Genomic DNA, 27,147 nt, shown 5'->3' with positions numbered 1-27,147 from the left:
ACATGTATTCTGTAGCTGGTGGATGAACTGTCCTGTAAATGTCTGTTGGGTCCATTTGCTCGACAGTCCGTTTCAATCCTTACGTATCTTTATTGATTCTCTATCTGGACCACTGATGACAGTGGGGTGTTGGAGTCCCCCACCACTGCTCTATTGGAATCTATCACTCCCCTTATGTCTGATAGTATTTGAAACTTGTGGGTGGTCTTGTGTTAGGTGCATATGTATTTACGATCGTTATATCTTCCTGCTGAATTGCTTTCGTGATTGATACCCATGGGAAAGAACAACCTCCTGTCATTTTGTTGTTTGGTTACTGATTGCACCTGCTGTGTGAGTGAATCTGGTACTTTGATATGTTCTCATGATGATTATTGTTAATGTAGGAGTCATTTCAGGATTTCTTAAAAGGCTGGCCTGGTGATGATGAGGTCTCCCAGTTTTTGCTTTCTGAAAAATGCTTTATTTCTCCTTCATGTCTTTTTTTCCCTAAAGGTTTATTTATTTATTGGAAAGTCAGAGTTACAGAGAGGGGGAGAGACCCAGAAAGAGAGAGATCTTCCATCTGTTGATTCACTCCCCAGATGGGCACAATGGCCAAGGGTGAGCCAGGCCACAGCCAGGAGCCAGGAGCTTCATCTGGGTCTTCCACATGGATGCAGGCGACCAAATGCTTGGGCCGTCTTCTGCTGCTTCTCTCAGGCCTTTAGCAGGGAACTGGATCAGAAGTAGAGCAGCCGGGAAACAACCTGGCATGCGTATGGGATGCTGATGTAGCAGGCGATGGCTTTACCCACTACACCTCAATGCTGGCGCCTCTCTTTCTTTTCTAAAGAATGGCATCTGGCGCTGGCACTGTGATGCAGCGGGTTAAGGCCCAGTCTGCAGCGCTGGCATCCCATATGGGTGCCGGTTTGAGTCTAAGTTGCTCCGCTTTCGTTCCAGCTCCCTTCTAATGGGCCTGGGAAAGCAGTGGAAGATGGCCCACATTCTTGGGCCCCTGCACCCACATGGGATACCTGGAAGAAGCTCCTGGCTCCTGGCTTCAGATTGGCTCAGCTCCAGATGTTGTGGGCATTTGGGGAGTGAACCAGTGGATGGAAGATCTTTCTTCCTCTCTATCTGTCTCTGCTCTCTCGGAAACTCATTCAAATAAATAAAATAAATCTTTTTTTTTTTTAAAGAATGACTTTTCAGGATATGACATCTTTGGTTGGGAATTTTTTAAATTTAAGATTTATTTTGTCTATTTGGATGGCAGAAATACAGATAGAGGAGGGAGAGTGAAATACATATCTTTCACCTGTTGGCTCACTCCCCAAATGGCTGTGATAGCCAGGGCTGGGCCAGGCTGAAGCCAGGAGTCAGAAGTCTCATCCGCATTGCCTATGTGGGTGCGGAGGCCCAAGCACTTTGGCCACCCCTCACTGCTTTCCCAGTCTCATTAGCAGGGAGCTGGATCAGAAGTGAAGAGCCGGAACTTGGATTGGCACCCTCATAGGATCCCCATGCTGTGGGTGCACCACAGTGCTGACCCTGGGAACTATCTTCTCAGTAACAGGTCATCCACTCTGTTCTGGCCTGCACTGTTAGAAGGAGAGGCAGAGAGAGAGAGAGATCTTCCATCCTCTGGTTCGCTCCCCAATTGGCCGCAACGGCCAGAGCTGAGCTGATCCAAAGCCAGGAGCCAGGAACTTCTTCTGGGTCTCCTATGTGGGTGCAGGGGTCCAAGGACTTGGACTACCTTTTCCTGCTTTCCCAGGCCATAGCAGAGAGCTGGATTGGCAGTGGAGCTGCCAGGACTTGAACTGGTGCCCATATGGGATGTCGGCACTGTAGGTGGTGGCTTTACCCATGCCACACCGTAGCACCAGCCCCTATTTGTAACTTAATGGTTTTCTCTCCCTGTCTTTAGGATTTTGTTCTTGTCTTTACTTTGGACAATTTGACGATAATATGCTTTGGAGGAGGTCTTTTTTTGTTGTTGTTGTTACATCTCATTATGGTGCTTTGCACTTACTTGGGAAGTTTTAAACTATTATTTTTTTTGGTAGATTCTCAATGCCCTTTTCCTTCTGTTCTCCTTCAGATATCTCCACAATATGAATATTTGCTCACTTAATGATATCCTATTTGTCATGTAGGCTTCTTCATTCTTTTTAATTCTTTTCTGTTTTTCTTTGACTGAGTTATTCCAAAAATCTTGTCCTCCAGATCAGAAACTCTTTCTTCTGCTTGATGTGTTTTGTTATTGAAATCCTTTGTTGATTTAAATTTTCAGCTATGAAAGTTCCTGTTTGGTCCTTTTTAAATACTTCTATCTCTTTATTAAATTTCTCATTCATAGCATTTATTGTTTTCCTCATTTAATTAAGCTGTTCATCTTTATTCTCTTGCATCTCACTGATGCCAATCCTTAGAATTATTACTTTGAATTCTTTTTCTGACATTTCGTACATTTCTTCAGAGCAGGCTCTGTATCTGGAGATGGATTGTGTTCTAGAAGTTTCATGTTACCTTCTTGGTCATGTTCCCTGTGTCCCTACACTGATTTCTACACACCTGGCATAATTGTTCCTTGTTTTTATGGAGTACATTTTTTGGGGAAAGACTTTTTTCTTTAGGTGGACTGTGGGGCACACTTTGGGTCATTATTTTGGCTTTGGTGTGGATGAGCCCAGAAGTGTAAATCCTGAGTGGTTTCTTCACCTTTGATCAGTGTCAGCAGTGTTTGTGTCTGCCATGCTGGCTTGCAGTAGTTTGCTCCCAGCAGTATGTGTCGTTAGTACTCAGAGGACTGGTTGTCAGAACACTAGAGTCTGTGATGGCTGCAGCTCTTCTGGTGCTATGGGACACAGGGATGGCTGTTCTTTTGTCCCACTATGCAAGCCTGGGTGATTCTGGGTCTTGTGGTACCAATAGCTGGATTAGAATTAGAGCAGATGGAGGTGGGTGCCGTGGTTCACTTGGCTAATCCTCTGCCTGTGGCACCAGCATCCCATATAGGCGCCGATTCTAGTCCCGGTTGCTCTTCTTCTAGTCCAGCTCTCTGCTGTGGCCCGGGAGGGCAGTGGAGGATGGCCCAAGTCCTTGGGCCGCTGCACCCGCATGGGAGACCAGGAAGAGAAGAAGCTCCTGGCTCCTGGCTTCTCATCGGCGCAGCACTGGCTGTGGGAGCCATTTGGGGAGTGAACCATTGGAAGGAAGACCTTTCTCTCTGTCTCTTTCTTTCACTGTCTATAACTCTACCTGTCAAAAAAAAAAAAAAAAAAAAAAAAGTAGAGCAGAATGAACAGGAACTACTGCCTATGTCGGATGCCAGTTTGTGGGTGGCAGCTTTTCCTGCTGACCCCCCGTAAGGTTTTTGTGGGGATCTGCTGCTATAATGGGGCTCACTAAAGTGTAGACAGGTGCTTTGTCTTGCAGATTTTAGCATTCTCTTTTTACACTTTGGAGAACTTGACTATATTGTGTCACGGTAAGGATCTGTTCTGGTTATCTCCTTTGGGGTTCTTTGGGCCTTCTGTACTTAAATGTCCATCTGTTTCTCAAGACTGGGGAATTTTTTGAGTTTTTATTTCTTTATTTCTGTGCCTTTACTTTTATCTTTTCCACTAGGGAGCCTCCACATTTAAATATTTGTTCAGCTGTGTTCTAGAGGTGTCAGAGAACTGTCTTCATTTTTTTTCAAAGATTTATTTATTTATTTGGAAGTCAGAGTTACACAGAGGAGGAAAGGCAGAGAGAGAGAGAAAAAGAGAGAGAGGTCTTTCATCCGATGGTTCACTCCCCAATTGACCGCAATGGCCGGAGCTGCGCCGACCTGAAGCCAGGAGTGAGGAGATTTTCCAGGTCTCCCACACAGGTGCAGGGGCCCAAGGACTTGGACCACCTGCTGCTGCTTTCCTAGGCCATAGTAGAGAGCTGGATTGGAAGAGGAGCAGCCGGGTCTTGAACTGGTGCCCATATGGGATGCCGGTACTTCAGGCCAGGTCATTAACCCACTGGCCACAGTGCCAGCCCCCTGTCTTCATTTTTTAAAGTAGATTTTTTTACTTATTTGAAAGGCAGAATTACAAAGAGAAGAGGAGAGACAGACAAAGAGAGAGAGAGAGAGAGATCTTCCATCTACTTGTTTACTCTCCAGATGGCTGCAGTGGCTCAATGGTCCACGCCTGGGCGTGTCTGGGGCCAGGAGCCAGGAGCTTGTTCCACGTCTCCCATGTGAGTGCAGGACCCAAACACTTGGGCCATCTTCCACTGCTTTCCCAGGTGCATTAGCAGGGAGCTGGATCAGAAGTGTAGCAGCCAGTCTTAAATCGGTGCCTGTATGTAATGCTGGCATTGCAGGTGGAGGTTTAACCATCTACAGTGCAATGCCAGGCCCAGCTATCTTCATTAATAATTTTTTTTTATTGTTTGGGATATTTTCTAAGACTTGTCTTCAAGCTCAGATTTCTTTTTCTGTTTGATCTAGTCTGTTGTTGAGACTTCTGATTGTATTTTTTGACTTACTGAGTTCTTAATTTCCAAAATTTCTGTTTAAGATCTTTCGCTTTGCTTTCTTTCTATGCCATTCATTATTTTCCTGATTTTATTCAATATCCATTGTTATTCTCTTCTATCTCTTTGCATATCCTTTAAGTTACTTTTTTGAATTATTCATCAGGCATTTAATCAGTCTCTAGTGCCCCATGGGAGGGGCAGGAACTTAACCACTTGGACCATCAACTGCTGTACTTGTTAGGGTGTGTACCGGCAAGAAACTGAAATTGGGAGTGGATGTTCCAAGGGCCATCTTAATTGCTTTTGTAGCAAATGCAAACCCTGTCACTTTTGAAGAGCGGCTTTTATGGTGAAGAGCTTTTTCTCTGAGTATCTCTGAGTGCTGATTTGCTTGGTTGTTGTGGCTTAGTTCCAGTTGGATGCTCTAGCGTCTTCTCCCTGGATCTCCTGTAATTGGTGATAGGAGCAGTAGTGCAACCTCAGACGGGCTTATGTGGGTCTTGGTCGTGGTCATGGGCATGGGAGGGCAGGGGTGCACGGGCACCAGCCCTGAGTCCATGTGGGTGGAGTCATGGGAGCACCAGCTTAGGGTTCTGAGGAGTCACTCAGGCCCCTGTGTAGGCAGGAGTGTGGCCCAGGTCAGGTCAGTGTCAGCCCTCAAATCAGGCAGGAGCCTTCAGATCTTGGAATTTTTTTTGGGGGGGAGGAGAGGATTTTTATTACTGATTCAGCCTGGTTACTTGGTCTGTTTGAATTTTTTTTTTTGTCCTCATGATTCAGTTTTAGTAGATTATATATGAGCATAAATTGATCCTTTTCTTTTAGGCTTTTCAATTTGTTGGCATAAGTGTGCATCAAAGTTCTGAATGTTCATTTTATTTCTGTGGTATTAGCTGTAATAGCCCCCTTTTCAGATCTGATTGCATTTATTTGAATCTTCTTTTTTCTTAATTAGTCTAGTTAATTGTTAATTTTGTTAACCTTGTGAAAAACCAACTCTTCACTGATTTTTTAAAAAGATTTATTTTATTTATTTGAAAGACAGAGTTATAGAGAGAGGTAGAGACAGAGGGACAGGTCTTCCATCCGCTGGTTCACTCCCCAAATGGCCACAGTGGTTGGAGCTGAGCTGATCCTAAGCCAAGAGCCAGGAGCTTCTTCCAGGTCTCCCACGTGGATGCAGGGGCCCAAGGACTTGGGCCATCCTCCACTGATTTCCCAGACCATAGCAGAGAGTTGGATTGGAAGTAGAGCAGCTGGGACTAGAACTGGAGCCCATATGGGATGCCAGCACTTCAGGCCAGGGCTTTAACCTGCTGCGCCACAGCGCCAGTCCCCTTCATTGATTTTTGTATTGTTTTATTTTCTCTTTTGTTTGTTAGGATTTGATTTTTTAAAAAGTTTTCTTTATTTATTTGAAATGCAGAGTTACATGGAGAGAGGAGAGGTAGAGAAAAAGAGGAGGTCTTCCATTGCTGGTTCTCTCCCCAGTTGGCCACATTGGCCAGAGCTGTGCCAATCCAAAGCCAGGAGCCAGGAGCTTCTTCCAGGTTTCCCACGCAGGTGCAGGGGTCCAAAGACTTAGGCTAGCTTGTACTGCTTTCCCAGGCTATAGCAAAGAGCTGGATCGGAAGTGGAGCAGCCAGCACTTCAGCTGGAGCCCATATGGGATGCCGGCACTGCAGGCGGTGGCTTTACCTGCTGTGCCACAGTGCCAACCCCATCTTTATTATTTCTTTCCTTCTACCGCTTTTGTCTTTGGTTTGTTCTTGCTTTTCTAGGTCCTTGAGTTGCAGTTATGGGCTGTTTATTTGAATTATTTCTCTTTTATGACATAGGCAATTACTGCTGTAAGTGAACTTCTTTCTTGTATTCCTTTTCTGTATCCCATAGACTTTGATAAGTTGTGCTTTTACTTTTATTAGTTTCAAGAAATTCAGTTTCTCTTTAATATCTGCATTCACTGGTTTTCAAGAGTTTTTTTTTTTTAATTTCATCAAGAAATGTTTTTTAGTATTTGTGCAGCTTCTAAAGTTCCTTTGATCCTTTTGATTTCTGGTTTATTCCATTTAATACAGGAGATACATATGATTTCAGCTTCAAAAAATTTTTGTGACATTTCGTGGCCTGCTATGTGCTGTGTCCTGGAGACTGTTATATGTACTGGAGGGGCAAGTGTAGTGTGAAGCCACTGGAAGATGCTCCATACATATCTGTTAGGTCCCTGTGTTTCACAGAGTACTTTACCAATGATGCTTCTTTGTTTTTTTGTACAGATGCTATCTTCAATGGTGAAAGTGGAGTTTTGAAACACTGTACTATTCTGTAGAACAGATCTCCCACCTTCTGGTTCACTCCCCAAAGGCTGTGACAGCTGGATCTGGGCCAGGCCAAAGCCAGAAGCCAGGAACTCATCTGGGTCTCCCATGGGTTGCAGGGGCCCAAGTACTTGAAGCATCATCTATTGATGTCCCGGGGCAGTAGCAGAGGGCTGGATCAGCAGCGTGGTGGACAGGAGTTGAACAAACCTTCCGATATGGGATGCCCGGGCTGGGAGTGATGGCTTACCCTGCTGCACCAAAATGCTGCCCTCTCAAGAATTCAACCTGATTACATTCAGGGTTGTTGTTAACGTGTAAAGACATATTGCCATCATTCGGTTGGATTTTTTTCAGATTATTTTGTGTATATTCCTTTTTTTCTCTTGTTATGAGTCTTCATGGTTGGTTGTTTTCTGTTCTGATAGGGTTTGACTCTCCTTTTTCTCTTCTGTGTATCTCCTTTGCTGTTGAGTATTATTCCTTCATGACATGGTGGTTAGCATTTTTTCACTTCTAGTGAGGGGTTCACGTAAGCATATGGTAGAACAAGCCTGTCGGGACGAATTCCTTCAGTGCTTGCTTTTGTCCATTTATTTGAAAGGCAGAGTTATAGACAGACAGGGAGGGAGAGAGACAGGGAGGGAGACAGGGAGACAGGCAGGGAGGGAGACAGGGAGACAGGCAGGGAGGGAGGGAGGGAACTGGTTTTCTATCTGCTGGTTAATCTCCAGAGAGCCACAGTGGCCGGGGCTGGGTGAGGCTGAAGCACGAGCCTCTTGCAGATCTTCCACGTAGGTAGAGGGGCCCAGGTATTTGAGCCATGCTCCGCTGCTTTCTCAGACACATGAGCAGGGAGCTGGATTGGAAGTGGAGTGCCCAGGGCATGCGCCAGCATCCCTGTGGGATGCTGGCGTGGCAGGTGGAGCCTTTACCTGCTGTGTCACAATGCTGGCCCCCAGTCTTGCTTTTCATGAAAAGGCCTTAACCCTTCTTCATTTCTGAAGGGTAGTTGCGCTGGGCTGGCATGGTTTCCCTTTCAGGGCTCTGAGCTTGACTTTCCAGGGCTACTCTAGCCTGCACACTTTCCACTGAGAAGTCCGCTGTACGTTTAAGAGGGGTTCCCTTGTGTGTGCGTTGATTGATGTTTTCTCTTCAAGTTGTCAGAATTCTCTCTTGCGCTCTTTCTTTTGACAGTTTGAATATGACATGTCTCTGAGAAGTTCTTTTTGGTCGAGTTTATAAAGGGTCCTTTTACTTTTCTAGACCTGAATGTGTACGTACTTTTCCCAAGATTTGTGAAGTTTTCAGCAGTTACTTTGTTACATAGGTTTTCTCTGCATTTTCCCTTTCCTCCTTCTAGAGTACATATAGTCATAAAGTTTGCTTGCTTATTGGTGTCCCTTGTTCTATAGGCTTTCTTTGTTCTTTTGAGCTTTTTTTCCCCCTCTTTTCTCTGAGTGATTTCAAAAGACTTCGTCTTCAAGCTCAGAAACTCTTGGCTCTGGCTGATCTATGTTGATATTGCAGCTCTTAACTGTAATTTAAGTTGTATTTATGGAGTTTTTAGCTCCATGTTTTCTGCTTGGTTCATTTGATGATCTCTATAGTTTTAATTTCTCATTTGTATCATGAATTGTCTTCTTGACTTCATGAAATTGTATTCTCTTGTATCTCATGACGTTTCCTTAAAATCATTATTTTGAATTTGTTAGACAGTCATCTCCCTTTTTCTGAGGGGGAGGGCTTTTGTTAGAGAGGTAATGCGTTTCCTGGGAGAGGCATCGTGTTAGTTTGCTTTTCGTGTTTCTTGTGTCGCTGCGTTGGCGATTGCAGGGAGGATGGGTCGGTTGCCTCTACTGATTTTATAGGTGGCTTCCATGGTGCACTCTCTCGTTACCGATGTGCGCTGGGACGTTGGTTGCATAGCTTGTGCTGACTTTGCTTCCAAGAAGATGCCTCAGTACAGGGTCCATGTGGCTCTCCCACTGCGACCACCACGGGCGAGGATGTGGCGGACTCAGTGGCCTGGGTTCCAGGCTGGCCGGCCTTGCTCCAGCTGGGCTGCTGCTCTCTCAGGTGGTGCATCTGGCTGTGGACTGGGGTACTAGTCAGTTTCACTGAGGTTTTATTTTTTATTTTTTTGACAGGCAGAATGGACAGTGAGAGAGAGAGAAAGGTCTTCCTTTTTGCCATTGGTTCACCCTCCAATGGCCGCCGCAGCCAGCGCACCGCGCTGATCCGAAGCCAGGAGACAGGTGCTTCTCCTGGTCTCCCATGGGGTGCAGGGCCCAAGCACTTGGGCCATCTTCCACTGCACTCACAGCAGAGAGCTGGCCTGGAAGAGGGGCAACCGGGACAGAATCCGGTGCCCCGACCGGGACTAGAACACGGTGTGCTGGTGCTGCAGGTGGAGGATTAGCCTATTGAGCCATGGCGCCGGCCAGTTTCAATGAGTTTTGATGCCTGTGACTACCACTACAGTGAACATCTTCATCAGCACACGTAGTTTTCTTGTTTATCGAATAGCAGCCCTCTGTCAGGTAGCTTGCTAAGCAGTCTCCTTGCATGACTTCTTCTAATTATCTTTACATGTTATGAAACTGACTGTTGTGGGCTGTACTCTCTCCAAAATTCTTTTTTTTTTTTAAAGTTTTATTTGAAAATCTGAGTTACAGAGAGGCAGAGGCAGAGATAGATTGATAAATAGAGGGTGGGGGGGTGGTCTTCCATTTGCTGGCTCATTCTCTAGATGGTTGCAGTGGCTGAAGCTGTGCCGATCCGAAGCCAGGAGCTTCTTCTGGGTCTCCTATGTGGGTGCAGGGGCCCGAGGACTTGAGCCATCTTCTACTGCTTTCCCAGGCCATAGCCGACAGCTGGATAAGCCGTGGAGCAGCTGGGACACGAACCGACACCCATATGGAATGCTGGTGGTGGTTTTACCTGCCACTGCATGGCGCCGGTCCCTCTCTACAAAATTCTGCCGAGTCCCTAAGCCTTAATATCTCAGAATGTGGCTGTGTTTGGAAACATGGCGTTAGGGAGATGATCAAGTGAGAACAAAGCAGTTAGAGGGTGTCCTAGTCCAGGCTGACTGGTGTCCTTGCAAAAAGTTGTTTATACCAGCTATTATGATCTCAGTATTTTAAAAATAACCATTTAAAACTACTTGTCTTTTTCTTTCTTTAGTTTTTTTTTGAAGATTTATTTATTTATTTGAAAGGTAGAGTTACACACAGAGAGAAGGAGAGGCAGAGAGGTACAGGTCGTCCATCTGATGGTTCAATCCCCAGTTGATTGCAATGGTCGGAGCTGCACTGATCCAAAGCCAAGAGCCAGGCACCTCTTCTGCATCTCCCACACAGGTGCAGGGGCCCAAGGACTTAGGCCATCTTCCACTGCTTTCCCAGGCCACAGCAGAGAGCTGCATTGGAAGTGGAGCAGCCGGGACTTGAACTAGCGTTCATTTGGGGATGCCAGCCCTGCTGGCAGTGGCTTTACCCGCTATACCATAGCGCCAGCCCCATTTTCTTCAGTCTTTACAATCAAGGAGGATATATTTTATTTTGAAACCCAAACAGGGATAATCTTTCGCCGTTCAAAGAATTTTATGAACAACTGAGGTTCGGCATCAGAGCCATTTCCCTCCTCCCTGACACCACAGTGATTTCCAGCGTCGTGGTCACCACGGAGGAAAGACCCCGTGAACATGACCCCCAGAAGGCAGCTGTCTGCAAGCTGGGGAGAACGCATTCAGGGAGAACCAACTTGGGGGCACCCTGACCCTAAACTTCCAGCTTGCAGAGCTGGGAGTGATACGTGTCTGTTACATCAGCCAGCACGCCTGGCATGTGTTTCTACGGCAGACTAAGATGGAGACACTGGTACTCCTTTCTTGACAAGGTAAAACGGAAGCAGGGCTTACAGATGCTGTGGAATTTGCCTACAGTTACTCAGATACACAGTGGTGGAGAAGCCGTTAGATCCTGGGTATGCAGGCTCTAATTCCATGCTTTTTGTTTTTTTTAAAGATTTATTTATTTAAAAGGCAGAGTTACACACACACACACAGAGATAACGAATGAGCGATACTGAGTTTTCATCCACTGGTTCACTTCCCAAATGGCCACAATGGCCAAGGAGCCGGGAGCTTCATCCAGGTTTCTCCCATGGATGCAGGGTCCCAACAAATTGGGCCATCTTTTGCTGCTTTTCAAAGCACAGTAACGGGGAGCTGGATCAGAAGTGGAGCAGCCAAGTCTCAGACTGGTGCCCATATGGGTGCCAGCATACCGGGCGACAGCTTAACCTATTGCACCGCGATGCTGGCCACCGATTCCATGTTTTTAACCACTGATCACACAATCTCTCAAGGACCACAGCTCCAGGATTTTAACTGCAGCTGTGACTCGGGGCAGTCCCACTGCCAGGCCACACTCCGCCCCTTTCCCTCAGGGACTCTGCCGTAGTTGCAGGCACTGGCTGGGGCAGAAGCCTGGTTGCAGGCTCTCATGGGGCCAGAGTGCATCCCTATTGTTCTGGTCCTGCACCTTGATCGAGGGGAGTGATCTGTACTTTCTGGCTTCTCTACCAATGCTTGTTAAATGTGCAAAACACTGCTGTCTACTTTTGTCTCTTTCTAAAGCTTTTGGCAAATCTCTTTCCTAAGTTTCTCTTTTCCTTGACAATGCAGGGGGTAGAGTAAGGATTCAGTTTATGTATCTGTAATTCTGCAGCTCTACAAATGCTACAGAAATGAGAGAGTACTTCAAAAAGCTTGTGGAAAATGCTTATTGTGAAAACTGTGCATGGATTCCAACATTTTTTTTTTTTTTTGCACCAAATTATTCCGCTTTAATTCTGTTTCCACACAAACTTTTTGAAGGGCCTTTGTAATCCTAAAGACGAGTGAATCATCCCAAGTCTCTTTCAGAATAATAGAAAATAGTCATTAGGGCATCTAATTCCTGAACACCTACTACTTAACAGGCTTTGCTCAAACAGAGAGAGAGAGAGAGAGAGAGAGAGAGAGAAAGTGAGAGAATATGAGTGCTTGCATCTACTGGGTCGTCCCCGAAGTGGCCACGGTGGCTTGGGGCTGGGGAGAAGGATGGGTCTGGCCGTACAGTCCAGGGCTCCTACAGGACTGCAGGAACCAATCACTTGCCTTACTGCCACTGTCACCCAGGGAAGAGAGAATCTGGAACCAGGAGTGAAAGGCAGGAACTCGAGTGTGGGATGCGGCTGTCCTAATTGGTGCCTTAACTCCCAGGCCAGATGCCCACTGTGAAATGATTTTAAATGATTAGATAAGTGCCTGGCATATAGAAGTCACCATTTTTGTTGAGTTATGATGTCATTTAGAAAAAAAAATCACCATTTAAAATTACTTATCTTTTTCTTTAGTTATTTTTTAAATTCAAGGATAATAGAACACATTTTGAAACACAAGGAAGTGATACTCTTTCATAGTTCACATCACTTCACAGAATATTGAGGTTAGACATCACAATAGTTTCACTCCTAATATCACAGTGAGTTTTCAACCCAGTAGACACCGTAAAACCCAGTTGGTGGCCAGCGCCGTGGCTTAACAGGCTAATCCTCTGCCTTGCGGCGCTGGCACACCGGGTTCTAGTCCCGCTTGGGGCGCCGGATTCTATCCTGGTTGCCCCTCTTCCAGGCCAGCTCTCTGCTGTGGCCCGGGAGTGCAGTGGAGGATGGCCCAAATGCTTGGGCCCTGCACCTGCATGGGAGACCAGGAGAAGCACCTGGCTCCTGCCTTCGGATCAGCGCGGTGTGCCGGCCACGGCGGCCATTGGAGGGTGAATCAACGGTAAAGGAAGACCTTTCTCTCTGTCTCTCTCTCACTGTCCACTCTGCCTGTCAAAAAGAAAAAAAAATTTACCTTGCCAGCACCGCAAGGTGGAGGATTAGCCTAGTGAGCCACCGCGCCAGCCTCTTTCTTTTTTTAGATAACATATTTTTAAAGTTTTTTTTAAAGTTGCAGACTATATCTGGGATATTAATTCTTTGTTGGATAGGTGGTTTGTAAATACTCGCTATTCTGTTTGATGTCTTTTCACCCTACCGACCATTTCCTTTGCTATGCAAAAGCCCCTGAGTTTAATATAGCTCCATTTATTTGGTTTTGCTTTTGTTGCCTGTGCTTTGGAGGTCTTGTCCAAGAGCTCATGCCCTATACGAATGTCTTGGACTGTTTCCCCTGTGTTTTCTTGTGGCATCTTTATAGTCTCAGATCTTAAATGTAGGTCTTTGATCCATCTTGAATTGATTTTTTTATATGGTGAGAGGTATGGATCTAATTTCATTCTTCTACACATATATACCCAGTTTTGCCAGCACTATTCAATAGACTATCCTTACTCCACTGTATGTTCTGAGCACTTTTGTCAAAAATTAGTTGGCTATATGTATTTGGATTAATTTCTGGGCACTCTATACTGTTCCATTGATCTGTGTATTGGTTTTTATGACAGTGCCATGATGTTTTGAATACCGTAGGTTAGAAGTATGCTGTGAAGTCTTGTGGGGGCCAGCTCTGTGGCATAGCAGGTAAAGCTGCCACTGACAGTGCCGGCATCCCAATTGGGCACTGGTTCAAGATCTGGCACTTCCGATCCAGCTATCTGCTGTAGCCTGGGAAAGCAGTAGAAGATGGCCCAACAACTCATGACTAGAGCCTAGGGAGATTACTGACGCCATGAACAGGAGTGTCAAATTGTTAAGTCAGCAACAGGAGTCACTGTGTACTTACATCCCATGTGGGATCTGTCCTTAATGTGTTGTCTAATGTGCAGTGATGCTGTAACTAGTACTGAAACAGTATTTTTACACTTTGTGTTTCTGCGTGGGTACAAACTGATGAGATCTTTACTAATTACATACTGAATCGATCTTCTGTATATAAAGATAATTGGAAATGAAAAAAAAAAAAACCTGGTGTTAAATTGGAAATGGCATAGAAAATTAATTAATTAAAAAAATATTATGTAGGATCTCTGTCTTTAATGTGCTGTACACCCTTATTTAATGCTATAACTAGTACTCCAACAGTATTTTTTTTTCTTTTCTTTTCACTTTGTGTTGCTATATGGGGGCAAACTGTTGAAATCGTTACCTAATATATACTAAACTGATCTTTTGTATACAAAGAGAATTGAAAATGAATCATGATGTGATAGGAAGGGGAGAGGGAGCGGGAGGGGGGAGGGTTGTGGGTGGGAGGAAAGTTTTGGGAGGGGGAAGCCATTGTAACCCATAAGCTGTACTTTGGAAATTTATATTCATTAAATAAAAGTTTAATAAAAAAAAAAAAAAAAGAAGATGATGGCCCAAGTCCCTGGGCCCCTGCACTCGTGTGGGAGACCCAGAAGAAACTTCTGGCTCCTGGTTTTAGATCAGCTCAGCTCCAGCTGTTGTAGCCAATAGGGGAGTGAACCAGCGGATAGAAGACCTCTCTATCTCTGCCTCTCCTTCTCTCTCTGTGTAACTCTGACTTTCAAATAAATAAAAAAAACTTTATATATAAAGAAATCAGGTATTGTGATGCCTCCAGCTTGATTTTTCTTATTCAGCATTGCTTTTGCTATTGTGGGTCTCTGTGATTAGATAGGGATTTTAGGATTACTTTTTCTAATTCTCAGATAGCTGCAGTGGCCGGAGCTGTGCTGATCCAAAGCCAGGAGCCAAGAGCTTTTTTCAGGTCTCCCACATGGGTGCAGGGGCCCAAGGACTTGGTCCATCTTCCACTGCTTTCCCAGGCCTTAGCAGAGACCTGGATTGGAAGTGGGGCAGCTGGGACTCTAACCAGAGCCAGTATGGGATGCCGGCACTGCAGGCAGCAGCTTTGCCCACTATGCCGCAGCACTGGCCTCTTTTTCTAACTCTGTAAAGCATGTCATTGGTGTTTTGGTAGGGCTCACATTGAATCCATAGATGATTTTAGGTAGTATAGACTTTTTTTTAAAAAGATGTGTTTATTTATTTGAAAGGCAGAATTACAGAGAGGCAGAGAGAGAGAGAGAGAGAGAGAGTGTGTGTCTTCCATCTGCTGGTTGACTCCCCAGATAGGTACAATGGCCAGGAGCTGTGCCGATCCAAAGCCAGGAGCCAGGAGCTCCTCCAGGTCTCCCATGTGGGTGCGGGTGCCCAAAGACTTGGGCCATCCTCTACTACCTCCCAGGCCTTAGCAGAGAGCTGGATCAAAAGTGGAGCAGTTGGGACTTGAACCGGTGCCCATATGGGATGCCAACACTGCAGGTGGTGGCTTTACTCACTACGCCAAAGCGCTGGCCCCAAGACATTTTAATGATACTGATTTTCCTGATCCATGAGCAAGGAATACCTTTCCTTTTTTTGTCCTTGATGATTTCCTTCATTAATGTTTGATAATTTCCCTTGCAGAGATCTTACACTGTATTAATAAAAGTGGAGAAAGTGGATGTCCTTGTCTTGTTCCAGATCTAAGGGGAAATGCTTTCAGTTTTTTCTGTTCAGTATGGTATTGTGATATATAGCCTTTATAATTCTGAGCAGTGTTTCCTCTTATACCTGATTTGTAGAGGGTTTTTAGCATGAAGGGGTGTTGAATTTTTTTTTTTAAAAATTTATTTGTTTATTTGAAATTCTGAGTTACAGAGAGCACAAGGCAGAGGCAGAGAGAGAGAGGGAGAGAGAGAGAGAGATAGAGAGAGTGAGACAGGGAGAGTCAGTCTTCTATCTGTTGGTTCCTTTGACAAGTGGCTCTCATAGCCAACTCTGTGCCAGGTGAAAGCCAGGAACCAGGAGCTTCTTCTAGGTCTCCCACATGGATACAGGGTCCCAAGGACTTGGGCCATCTTCAGCTGCTTTCCCAGCTGTATTAGCAGGGAGCTGGATGGGAAACAGAGCAGCCAGGACTTGAACCCTGGCACCCATATGGGATGCTGGCACTGCAGGCAGAGGCTTAACCTGCCACACCACAGCGCCAGTGCCGGGTGTTGAATCTTATCAAATGCTTTCTCTGCATGTGTTGAGATGACTGTATGGTTTATGTACTTCAGTCTATGGATGTGATTTATAACGTTTATTGATTTGTGAACTATCTTATTTCTGACATGTTTCACTTGATTATGATATATGATCTTTTTGATGTGATTTTGGATTCAATTTGTTAGTATTCTGTTGAGAAACTTTGATCTATGTTCATTAAGGATACAGGTCTGTATTTTTCTTTTTATGTCATATTTGTTTGATTTTGGTATCAAAGTAGTGCTGGCCTCAAAAAGAGTTTGGCAGGGTTCCATCCTGTTCAATATTTTGGAATAATTTGAAGAATACTTGAATTACTTCCTCTTTGAATGTTTGGTAGAATTAAGTTTAAAGCCATCAGGTCTTGCACGTATTCTTGATGAAAGACTTTTGATGATGGGTTCAGTTGCCTTGCTTGTTACAGGTCTGTTTAGGTGGTTTGTATCTTCTTTTTTAAAAATTTTATTTATTTATTTTTTGATAGGCAGAGTGCACAGTGAGAGAGAGACAGAGAGAAAGGTCTTCCTTTACCGTTGGTTCACCCTCCAATGGCTGCTGTGGCTGTGGTGCTGTGGTCGGTGCACCGCGCTGATCCGAAGCCAGGAGCCAGGTGCCTCTCCTGGTCTCCCATGCGGGTGCAGGGCCCAAGCATTTGGGCCATCCTCCACTGCACTCCTGGGCCACAGCAGAGAGCTGGACTGGAAGAGGAGCAACCGGGACAGAATCCGGCGCCCCAACCGGGACTAGAACCCGGTGTGCCAGCGCCGCAGGCAGAGCGTTAGCCTAGTGAGCCCCGGCGCCAGCCCTGTCTGTATCTTCTTGAGTTAATCTGGTAGTTATACAAATCCAGGAATTTATCCATTTCTTCTAGGTTTTCCAGTTCATTGGCACACAGTTCTTCGTAGAACTTTCTTATGATCTTTGTATTTCAGTGGTGTCAGTGGTAAACTCTCCTTTTTCATCTCTAATTTTATTTATTTGAATATTTTCTCTCTTTTTCTTAGTCTGGCTAGAATTTTAAATATTTTCTTTATCTCTCAAAAAACCAACTTTTTGTTTTATTGATTTTTCTTTTAGTTTCAATTTTATTGATGTCTTTCAATTTTATTGTTTCTCTACTCCTGGTGATTTTAGTTTGGTTTGTCCTTGTTTTTCTAAGTCTTAAAGATGCATCATTTGATCTTTAATTTGTGACAGTTCTCTTTTTCAGTGTAAGCACCTAATGCTATAACCTTCCCTTTTAATTCTGTTTTTGCTGTATACCACAGATTTTGCTGTTGCATTTTCATTTATTTCAAGGAAGTTTTTGATTTCCTTTTTAATTTCTTGAATGGCCCATTGATCATTCAGTAGCATGTTGTTTAATTTCCAATTATTTATGAGTGTTCTATTCTTCTTCTTCTTGATTCCTTGTTGTATTCCTCTGTGGTCTGAGAAGATACATGGCATGATTTCAGTCTTTGTACATTTGCGGAGACTTGATTTGTGGGCTAATATGCGGTCTCTCCTAGAAAATGTTCCACATGCTGTTGAGAAGAATGTGATTCTGTAGCTGTTGGATGAAATGTCCTGCAAATGTCTGTTAGGTCCATTTGCTCAATAGTATGTTTCAGCTCCAGAGTATCTTCATTGATTTTTCTGTCTGGATGACCTGTGCATTGATGAGTGTGGGGCGTGAAAGTCACCCACTGCTATTGTATTGCAGTCTATCTCCCCCTCTAGGTCTAACAGTATTTTTTGTGTATGTCTGGGTGGTCTTGTGTTAGGTGCATATATATTCTATGACTGTCATGTCTTCTTGCTGAATTTTTTTCTGTTTACAGTTTTTGATTTAAAGTCTGTTTTATGTGATATCAAGATTGCTATGCCTGGTTGCTTTTGGCTTTCAGTTTTTAGGCAGTTGCTTAACAATTACAATAATGTGTTTGTTCTGACAATGTAGATCACCCTGAGAGGATACTGGGCACTGTTAAAATACCCTCAAGCATGAGTTAAATGTGTAATGAATAATTTTATGAAACCGCAAGGCAGTTACAGATCCAACTCCTATCAAAGATGATTGAACTGTTAATCGTTTTGGTAGATTGAAAGATTCATTCAGAATGTGAGAAACAAGTCAAATGACATTTTTCTGTGAATTGATCAGTCATGAGATAAAGTCCACAAGCTGGTTTTCCACATTAATGAGGACAGCCAATATTTGGTGAATGAATGACTGAAATCAAAATGGTTAAAAATCTGTACAAGTAGGTACTGCCTCAGTACCTACACTGTTCAGTTAGCTGTAGTCCCATTTGCACCTACATCAGCCCCGAGAAGGATGCCCCACCTTGTTTTCAAAATCCTGTGGTCCTGAGGGCTATATACCAGGAGTCTCAGTATTTGTGTTTACAGCTGAGACCAGATTATGGGGGGGGTGGGGGTGGGGAGTGGTGGTGCCTGTTTCAGTGAGACAAATACTTTAATTTGTGTTAATTTATTTACTTAATTTTGTTTAAAAGGCAGAGAGACAGAGAAATGGAATAAGAAAGATCTTGCGTTTTTTAGTTCACCTCCCAAAAGCCTGCAACAACCAGGAATGGGCAAGCTACAGGAGGAAGCCAGGAACTCCATCCTGGTCTCCTATGTGGGTGGCTGGGGCCCAAGGACTTGAGCCATCCTCTGCTGTTTCCCAGGTTACGCATTAGTGAAAGGCTGGATCAGAAGCGGGAGCTGGACTTGAAGCAGACCCTCCAGTGTGGGACGTGGTCATCCCAAGTGGCGCTGTAACCGCGGTGCCTGCACCTGCGCCTGAGACATGCACTTCAGAGTATAAGTGACCCCAGGACTAGCCAGGGAGTCCTTGCTCTTGGCCTCCTGCACTCCCTCGTCTGTGAAGTAGCCATCATGCAATGATCTCTAATCCCCTGATAGCAGTTCCCAAACTTTTTTGTACATTCGCATCATCTGGAAAACTTTAAATAATCTGTAAGGAGTGGGCGTTTTGGCACAGTGGGTTAAGCTGCTGCTCACAAAGGCTGCATCCCACACTGGAGAGCAGGTTTGTGTCCGGGCTACTCTGCTTCCCATCCAGCCTCCTGATAATGCGTCCGGGAAGGCAGCGAATGACAGAGCAAGTACATGGGTCCCTGCACACACATGGAAGACCTGGATGGAGTTCTCCGCTTCTGGCTTCAGCCTGGCCCAGCCCTGGCTGTTGTGGGCATTTGGGGAGCCAACCAGCACATGGATGATCTCTGTGTGTCTGTCATTCTGCCTTTCAAATAAATGAATAAAGAAATAATAAACAAATCTTTAAAAAAAATGACAGTGATAGGGTCATACCCCATTACCAATTAACCAGAGGGTCAGGGGTTGGGAGGCAGACATCAGTATTGTCAAAGGGATCCCTACATTAGCTTATTGTGATGCAAAGCTTGGGAGTCTAGCAAGATGCTTTGAGAGAGAATTTAAGAAACACCAGTTAGAGAGTTAAATAGATTTAGGAAACCACTTGGTGGCAGCAAGCCCCCTATTAAAATACCACAGTACACTCTCAACTGCTTGGAGGGTTTTTAGATCTCTGTCGGTATTTGGGAGTCTTTTATCCACGTTGTTTTGATCCCCAAACAGTGTCTCCAATGAAGAAGAGCATGTGTTGCTTTTTCTTTATGACAGGCTGCAGTGGGCACAGGTTAGACCTTATGCCTCTTGTAAAAACTTGAATTTCGAGAGTTAAATGGTGAAGTCTGACCTGGATATTTTAGTGCATCTGTGATTCTGTGCTTCCCTTTTCCAGTGTGAAGGTTGGTTATACACTTCACGGTCGCTTATGTGTCAGAATGTCACAACAGGGGTCAGGGCTGTGGTGCACCAGGTCGGGCTGCCGCTGGGGATGCCGGCACCCTATATCAGAGCATCAGGTTGAGTCGTGGCCGCCCCACTTTGGATCCAGCTCCCTGCTTATGCACGTGGGGAGGCGGAGGAGGATGACCCAAGTACTTGTGCCCCTGCCACCCATGTGGGAGACCCAGCTGGAGTTTGTGGTTCCCTAGCTGTTGTGGCCTCTGGGAAGGGAACCAGCAGTTGCAAGATCTCTCTCTCCCTCTCTTTGTCTGTCACTCTGCCTGCCAAATAAATAACAGCACGGTGCGCCGGCCGCAGCGCGCTACCGCGGCGGCCATTGGAGGGTGAACCAACGGCAAAAGGAAGACCTTTCTCTCTGTCTCTCTCTCTCACTGTCCACTCTGCCTGTCAAATAAATAAATAAATAAGTAGGCAAGATACCTTGCAAGAAGCATTTATTGTTCTGTAGAATTACATTGTCATTTTCCCCACAAAATTTGTCACAGTTCTTTCTTCATCTTTTATCCAGAGTTTAAGGGTAGAATGGTGGCCTGGCAAGATAATTTAACAGTCATTGTGAATCAGTAGGTTAGGTGCCTACATATTTGGAATCAAGACATTTGAACGTGGTCAGTAAAAAAAAAAAAAAAAAAAAAAAAAAAAAAAACCAAAAAAACACACACACACACACACACCACAAAAGGCTAATTATGGAGTAAGTAGATTCAGTCTTTGTGTTGCTCCTGGGGAGAGGGATCAGCCTAGGGGCTTGTGGGACGCTCGGTTCTGGGCCAGGGTTTGTTACCGCCTGGCTGTGCAGACTGTAGCAGCCTCTTACATTCTGTGAACTGCAGTTTCTCTGGTTTAGAGGACTCTTCTGAAGAAAGTACATTCATAAGCTGGATACACAGGGACTTCAGAGAGTGTGTGGGAAGGGGATTAAAAGGCAAGTGTATTAGGACGCAAAAATATTTGAAATCCATAGTTTTTCCATAATACCGTTAGCCATGAAGTTTTTCAAGGCCCCCCCATATGCCTGGATTTCAAATCTTTTTCATCAAGATAAACATACTGTAATCCCATTTTCCATGAACTTTTTGGAGCTCCTAGTGTAAGAAGTTTCTGGAGGCTGCCCATGCGGAGTAGGGGGTGGTGACGAATGGAAGTTTTCTCACCTCATCACCAGAGAGGAAGCCACTTGTCCCCCTTTGCTCAGATCTCCAGGCTGCAGGATTGGGTTTGGCTCATTGCAGCACCCCCGGGGCAGGCCGGGAGCCCGCCGTGCACCGTGGGACTCCGGACGCTTCGGCTGTCTCAGCGTTTGGCTCTCCCCTGCTAAAAACGGAGGAGCGACATTATCCCTGAGTTCTGGGTCCATAGTCACAGAACGGCAGACATGGGGATGACTCACCAGGGGCCCTGGCACAGGGCCTGGCACAGTGGGTTCTCAGTCTTCCCTTGTTGCTTGCTTGGAGCTGCTCGCTTCCATTGGCTCTGTGAGGGAATTGCTCCTGCACTCCGGAAGGCAGCGGTTGGCCACTCGATGGCTGTGTGGTGCCAGTTCTGTGTCGCGAGGGACTGGTGTTGGGCAAAGTAGGGACTTTCAATGCAACACTAAAAAGACTAATTAAAAAGCGGACAAGGGTTTGAGCGCACACTTCATCAACAAAGACATATGGATGGCCAGTAGTCGCCTGAAAAGGTGCCCCAACGTGTTTGGTGCAGGGGTGAGGCTACTCCTTGAGGGGCTGGCACTGGGTACAGTGGGTGAAGCTGTAGCCTGTGGTGCTGGCACCCCATATGTTGGCACTCCCACTTGGAGTCCCAGATCACTTGGGCAATCTTTAGCTGCTTTCCCAGGTGCATTAGCTGGGGGCTGGATTGGAAGTGCAGCAGCCAGGACTCAAACTGGTTCCCATATGGGATGCCAGTGTCACAGGAGGTGGCTCTACCTGCTATGCCACAGTGCCGACCCCTGAACTGTATTTTTCAAAAAGGTAATAATACAACCAGTAAAACCCACACGTGAGCAGTAACACCGTGTAGCTTTCAAGGAGATGCGTGCATCTAAGGCTGACTCAAACATACAACAGTGAGTGCCCCTAGGGGGAAAGGGGAAAAGTGAAATCAGAACAGGAAGAGAAGAAACCCCACAGCGCACTTGTGGGCCAGAAAATGCATCCATGGTGTCCAGGGGCTGGGAGTCGGGGGGGGGGGGGTCTACCGCTGCGAAAAGGCAGCACTGAGTAGTGTGGCACCGTGTGTCTGAACACGGCCATGCTGTCACAGGACGGCCCATGCGTGGGATGGATGTGCAGAGTTTGCGTCAAAAGCAGCAGCCCTTTTTTCTTTGCTAAATATCAAGTTAAAGGCGTACGGAGATACCTGTGTTTTCATGTTAATACTTTAACCTTTGTGTTTCCCATCACATGCCGTGTTGTTCTGCATGTGATTACCCTCTCTTCATTTGCATTTATTGTCACGCATTTGTCGATTTTTCATTGCTGCTCAGTTTAGTGCATATAAGGAGTTCTTTTTTTTTTTTTTTTTTGGGCAACATTTCAGAGAGGGATGAAACTTACCTGTCATTTCCCTACCCACGTATGAAGCTGTTCATTTCTTTGGCATTAGAATCTGCCTTCAAATGTGTCCCGTAGGTTCTGGTCCCGGTCGGGGCGCCAGATTCTGTCCCAGTTGCTTCTCTTCCAGTCCAGCTCTTTGCTGTGGCCCGGGAGTGCAGTGGAGGATGGCCCAAGTGCTTGGGCCCTGCACCCCATGGGAGACTGGGAGAAGCACCTGGCTCCTGGCTTCGGATCAGCGCGGTGCGCTGCCCGCAGCACACTGGCCGGAGCAGCCATTGAGGGGTGAACCAACGGAAAAGGAAGACCTTTCCCTCTGTCTCTCTCTCTCACTATCCAGTCTGCCTGTCAAAAAAAAAAAAAAAAAAAAGGATAATAGATTCCTTCTACAGCATTGGGCTTTCATTTGAACTTGAACTGACTTTGAGTTTATTTGCAGGGATATGTAAACACCCCTAATAAAGCACAGAAATATGACATGGCTTGTATCTAATGATTGTGATAGGTGTCGGTTAGGCAAGGGAGGACCCTGTTAGGGATTTTCCCGTGTGTTTTTTCTGCCTCTTTTAGGTCTCTATCTCTTTAAATAAAAAATTTATCTCTTTGTTTATTGAAAGAGTTACAGAGAAAGAAGAAGTGCAGAAAGAGAGAAAGAGAGAGATCTTCCATCCCTTGATTCACTCCCCAAGTGGCTGCAATGGCCAGGGCTGAGACAGGCCAAAGGTCACAGCCGGGAGTTTCTTTGGAGTCTCCCACTTCGGGAGCCTCAAGCACTCAGGCCATCTTCTACTGCTTTCCCATGCTAAGAGCAGGGAGCTGGATTGGGAGTGGAGCAGCTGGGGCTGGAACCTATAGCCATGTAGGAAGCCAGCATCACATGTGGTAGTTTTACCAGCAAGGCCACAGTGCTGGTCCCTTGGTTTTCCATTTCTTTTTAAAGAGTTATTTATTTATTTGAAAGCCAGAGTTACACAGAGAGAGGAGAGGCAGAGAGAGAGAGAGAGAGAGAGAGAAAGAAAGAGAGAGAGAGAGAGAGGGGTCTTCCATGCAATGGTTCATTCCCCAGTTGGCAGCAACGGCCGGAGCTGTGCCGATCTGGAGCCAGGAGCCAGCAGTTTCTTCCAGGTCTCCCACACAGGTGCAGGGGCCCAAGGACTTGGGCCATCTTCTACTTGTTTCCCAGGCCATAGCAGAGAGCTGGATCAGAAGAGGAGCAGCTGGGACTAGAACCGGCACTTCAGGCCACGGCGTTAACCCACTACGCCACAGTGCCGGACCCTGGTTTTCCATTTTTTCAAAGCAAATATGTTGCCTTCTGTTTCATTGAAGATGTGCTTCCTGATTGCTGGATGAGGCCATCAGTGTCCGGGTCACGTCGCTCCCTGCTTTTCCTTTGGCTCTGTTAGCTCAGGGTCCATGTCAGGAGATGGCTTGCTGGGACCACCAGGTGAGGAACCTGTTTTACATCTCTCTCTGGGGTACACTGAGATCAGGGTATCCGAATGGCACTAAGCACTTACCAGGATGGTTTGTACACACAAAAAATCTGTAATCTCTTTCTTGGAGTTTGTGTAACAGAAGAGAAATGGAATAAATTATCATTTCATACATTACTAGATGTTTCTGAAAAATTGCATATAATTAGAAAAATCTGAAAGTCCTGCCGATCGCATCAGCAGACTGAATACCCGGATAAAGCCTCTGGAGAATTATTTTCAAAGAGGAAAAATCAACCTACGTAGTCACCCTCATTCAGAATTTTATACCCCAGAGTCTTTTAATATAAGACGTACCTTTATTTCTAGAACATGAAACAGCTGTTTTGAAAAGTAATATTTGCCTGCAAGATGTGGTCTAAATATAGTTTTTCTTCCTTTAATTTGTGGCCACCCTTTGAGAAGGCGGGAGAAGTTAACCCAGGATCAGAGGACACTTGGCCCATTGTTGGCTGTCCTACGGGAACGAGTCCTTGGGGCAGGGTTCCGGAACGAGAGGGTTCCCAGGACCTCGTCATTAGGGGCGGGAGGAGTCCCAGGGTGCACAGGTGACCTCAGATGTGCAGATCATTTCGCGTGGAGCCCTGCCTGCCACACAGAGTCAGAAGCCAAGTGCAGGAAACACAGGCAAGGCAGGGCTGAAGGAGCTTCTGACCGTGCGACTGATCAGAGGGTCATGGCCGCTGCTGTGTAGGTCCTGGGTCCTCCGCCCATCAGCTGTGGGACTGGATTCCCGCATCACCTCTGTGAATCCCGAGGGCTGCACCTGTGGAGCGAAGGGTTCGCTCTGCCCTCCGGTTTCCCTAAGGGTTTAAGAACGCCCTGGGCACAGGCTGTCTGCAGATAGGACCCGAGACATGGTGAGAGCCTGCTGCTTCGCCAGTCCGCTTCCCACTTGACCCAACTCTAAAAACCACGGTGGGTTTCACAGCGCGGGGGGTGCAGCTGTCTGTGGGAGGAACCAGCGAGGCGGGACGGCTGTGCCAGGTCCCTTTCTCTCCGGAGTCTTCTCTGCTCTTCTTCAGCTGACCTTGGGTTCATGGACGCAGGACTGCCTTGCTGGGAGCCTTGGCCCGAGTTGTTCAGAGGAGAGCTTTGTCTATTTACTTGGTGACAGAGAACTCAGTGGGAGGGTTTAGTTCCCCCAAATAAGCTGCCTCTCCAAGCAGCACTTAGCTGGGTTTTATAGCGAGGCTGGGGGGAGTGTCCAGGATACAGCGGAAGAGGGGGAGGCCCTCCTGCTCCTAGAATAAGAGGAGCCTGTGCCTTCCGGCTTCTTCACACCTTAGGGGTCAGCAGGTGGAGGCAAACTCCTCCCCTAGGTGGAGAATTTAGTATTACAACAAGGAATGTTGAGCTGAGAGTGTGAAGATGAAGCCTGAACTGGTTTACTTCAGGTTTTACTGCCCCTTGGCCGTGGTGATCTGGCCCTTCCTTGAGAGCTGTGTGAGGAGGTGAAATTTTCTGGAACATTCTGTGAAAAGCAAGCTCCAGAGAGAATATGCACTTAGGAACTGCTCCTGATTCTGCCTGTGTTCCTGCACTGCCCTTGTCGACCTCCCACACTCTAGGTTACAAGGTGGGTTGGAGAGCTGAGCATGGTAGTGCCACAGTCACAACACCAAAGCACCAGGCAGAAGCTTCTTGTCCACAGGTGAGAACTGAGTGTCCACGAGGTTGTCGGCTCCCCAGGCGGACCAACTGCAGAGGCCATGGGTTAGCCACATGTCCCAGTTCTCACGTATGTTCAAACTGGGAGCGAGAACTGACTGCAAAGGGAGCTGAGGAGAATCTCTCGAGTGATGGAAATGTTCTGTCTTTGGAGATGTGGGTTCCATGGTTGTCTCCTTTCCTCAAAGTTCATTGAAGAGTACATTTAAGATCTATACAATCTACGGTGTCTGATGATGTCTCAATCTATAATCGAATTGTGTCCCCTGACTTACATGTTTTAGCCTTAACCCCTAATATCTCAGATTGGGACCTTATGTGGAAACAGAGGTTTTTAAATTTTATTTAAATAATACAAGTTTCATCCATTTCATATATGCAGATTTAGGGGATATGGAGCTTTTATAGAGATCACTGATGTAAAATGAGGGCATCGTGCTGGCCCTAATTTAGTGTGACTGACGGTCTCACAAGAAGGGGAAGTGTGGACAGAGAGCCTTGCAAAGAGCAGGTGGATGGTCGTCTCCAGGCTGAGGCGGGGAGGCCTAGAGCAGGCCCTGCCGATATCTTGATTTTAGACGCCAGCCTAGAGTGTGAGACATTCATTTTCTATAGTTTAAGCCACCTCGTGTGTGGTTCTCTGTATGGTAGCCCCAGTAAATGAACGTGAGAGGTAAGAGGGAATTCTGCCCCTGGGTTAAACGTTGAGCATATAAATGGCGTTCTGGGCGGTGTCTGAGCATCTAATACGAACTGTTTAGTTAGTACCAACACATTGACTGTGACGTTAGAGACAGGTGCTTTCGTTGTTTGCTTTCTTCCACTTTCTCTGGATGCTGTTTGACAATCTTTTGCTAGCTTCTTCAGATGGAGACTTCACTACGTGATGTTTCAGCCTTGTTTTCTAATATTGCAGCTGTGGGTCTCAGTTCGCTTCTCGGTACTGCTTTAGCTTTATCCCACAGGATCGGTATTACTACCCCCTTGCAAATCGTTTCTGCTTTCTCTGTGGCTCTGTTCACTCATGGATTAGTGAGTGTCGCTTAATTCCTAAGGAGTTAGGAACTTTCTAGTTGTGATTTTGCTAACGATTTCTAATGTAATGCTACTGAGGTGAGAGAACATAGTTGTAATGATTTCAGTGTTTTGAAACTTACTCATGTTTGCTTTGTGATCCGTCGGGCAGTTAATTTTTATAGGCATTCCAAGTGGACTTGGAAAGAATGCGAATTAGATCAAGTTAGTTTATGTTGCTATTCTGTTCTTTTGTATCCTTACATGATTATTTCCTCTGATTGTCCCATCACTTATTAAATGAGGTTTAAAAGATTTCCATTTTGGTTGTGGGTTTTTTATGTCGCCCTCTGTTTTTGTCACTTTTTGCTTTATTTGTTTTGGAGCAGTGTTACTGTCTACGTGTACGGTTGTACTGTTTTGCCCTTCTGACGCATTGGCTCCTTATCATTGTGAAAATCTGTCATTACGTCAAGTGATGCTTGCTGCTTTAAAGTCTGCTTAGTCTGGTATTTGTTGCATCAGCCATCTTTTGGTTAATATTTGCATGTTTTACCATTCTCTACACATTCACAGTTTTAGAAAAAGATTTATTATTTATTTGAAAGGCAAAGTTACAAAAAGAGGCAGAGAGAGAGAGAGAGAGAGAGAAAGTCTTCCATCTGTTGGTTCACTTCCCAAATAGCCACAATGGCTAGAGCTGCG

At 45.7% G+C, this 27,147-nt stretch overlaps 1 pseudogene; it reads right to left on the bottom strand.

The window, feature by feature from the left end:
- LOC133762216 (ETS translocation variant 4-like) overlaps positions 1–21,060 on the bottom strand; it is a 43,364-nt pseudogene extending 22,304 nt beyond the window's left edge.
- Between the last annotated feature and the right edge of the window lie 6,087 nt (positions 21,061–27,147).

Source organism: Lepus europaeus, chromosome 6 (genome assembly GCF_033115175.1).
Source record: "Lepus europaeus isolate LE1 chromosome 6, mLepTim1.pri, whole genome shotgun sequence".
Classification (NCBI taxonomy): Eukaryota; Metazoa; Chordata; class Mammalia; order Lagomorpha; family Leporidae; genus Lepus; species Lepus europaeus.
Note: the sequence above shows the minus strand (reverse complement) of the source record. Positions and strands in the feature narration are given on the sequence as shown.